Genomic DNA, 1,910 nt, shown 5'->3' with positions numbered 1-1,910 from the left:
CACTGATTGATTTTCTTATGTTAAATCTCCCTTACATTTCTCAGATAAATCTTTCTTTGTCATGATGTATAATCCTTATACGTTGTTGGATTTGGTTTGCTAGTATTTTGGGAATATATATATATATATATATATATATATATATATATATATATTCTGATACTCTAGTATCAGAGTAATGATGGTCTCATAGACTGAGTTGGCAAGTGTTCCTGTCTCTTCAGTTTTGGAAAGAATTTTAGAAGTATTGGTGTTACATCTTCTTTAAATATTTGGAAAAATTCCCCAGTGAAAATAAGTGGTCCTGTGCTTTTCTTTGTTGGGAAGATTAAAAACAAAAAACAAAAAACAAATGACTGGTCTTTGTAAGCTTCCACCATGGTTTTTTTCTGGCCCTGGCCAAGGCCAGAAAGTGTGGAAGGTGATGGTGCAGCCCATCAACATCATCTTCAGATACTTGCAAAATAGATTCTGGATTCAGGTGTGGCTTTATGAACAAGTGAATATGTGGATAGAGGACTGTATCATTGGTTTTTCTGAGTATATGAACCCCATATTAGATGAGATTCATTCATTTAGAAGAGATTCATTCTAAAGCAAAGTCGAGAAAACAACTCGGTCTGATCAAGCTAAAAGGAGATAACATTACTCTGCTCCAAATTGTCTCCAACTAGAAATGATTAATGAAGTGAGAAATTGTTGAGAAGGCAACAATTTGCTTTTTGTTAAAAGGTGTCCTATGTTGAGCATGCAGCTCTAAAATGTATTCATATTGTTTTGATCATCCTGTGTATTACCAGATGACAGTAAATGCTTTGATGTTGTTTTTATTTTTAAGAAAATGACTAATTCTATCCCCTTACTTTTTATGGGTCTGTTAAGATTTTTAAAATTTCTTCTTTAGTCAATTTTGGTAATCTGTGTGTTTTAAGGAATTTATCAGTTTCCTTTAGATTACCTAATTTGTTGGTGTATAGTTGTTCATAGTACTCTTTTTTAAATATATAACCTCACTGACTTCTGGTTTGCATAGTTTCTGACAAGAAATTGGCTGAGAGCCTTATTAAGGATCTCTTATATGTTTCGATTCACTTCTCTTTTGTTGCTTTCAAGATCTTTGTCTTAGATTTTCAATAGTTTGGGGTTCATTGAAGCTTCTTGGATTAGTAGACTTGAATCTTTGCTCAAGTTTGACATGTTTTCAGCCATTATTTCCTTAAATATTCTTGCTGCCCTTTTTTCTCTCTTCTTCGGCAACTCCTATAGTGTTTATGATGCTTTGCTTGGCGGTGTTTCACAGATCTCTTAGGCTCTGTTCATTTCATTTTTTTTTTCTGTTACTCAGACTGGATAACTTTAATTTACTTGTCTTCAAATTCACTATCCTTTCTTCCTGAATCTGTTGCTGTCCCCTGCCATCCAGTGAATTTGATATTTCAGTTATTATACTTTTCAGGTGCTGAATTTCTATTGGTTTCTTTTTATAACTTCTATTTATTTATTTATTTATATTCTTCTTTCGTTCATACATAATTTTCCTGGCTTCCTTTAGTTCTTTGTTCATGGTTTCTATTAGTGCTTTGGGCATATTTAAAACAGTTGATTTTAAGTCTTTGTCTAGTAAGTCCAATGTCTGAGCATCCTTATCTTTTTCCTTTGGATGGACCATACTTTTCTTTTTATTCATTTGTGACTTTTGTTGAAAATTGGACAATTGAATATAGTAATGTTGTAACCCTGGAAATGAGATTCACCCTCTTCTCTGGTGTTTGCTGTTCTTGGTTGTTGGTTTGCAATCATCCATTTTTTTTTAGCGACTTTTACTATTTTTGCAAAGATCATATTTTTTGTCATGGGTGGTCACTGAGGTCTCTGTTCCTTTGCCTTATGTTCAGCAACAGAGAGTTCCT

General features: G+C 33.1%; 1 pseudogene; it reads left to right on the top strand.

Moving 5' to 3' along the window:
- The first annotated feature begins 352 nt into the window (after window positions 1-352).
- LOC125118038 (small nuclear ribonucleoprotein E-like) lies at window positions 353-674 on the top strand (annotated as a pseudogene).
- Window positions 675-1,910: the final 1,236 nt, after the last annotated feature.

The sequence above is a fragment of the Phacochoerus africanus genome, chromosome X, assembly GCF_016906955.1.
Source record: "Phacochoerus africanus isolate WHEZ1 chromosome X, ROS_Pafr_v1, whole genome shotgun sequence".
NCBI classification, from domain to species: Eukaryota; Metazoa; Chordata; class Mammalia; order Artiodactyla; family Suidae; genus Phacochoerus; species Phacochoerus africanus.
The sequence above is the reverse complement of the archived record's forward strand: the minus strand, read 5'-3'. Positions and strand labels throughout refer to the sequence as shown.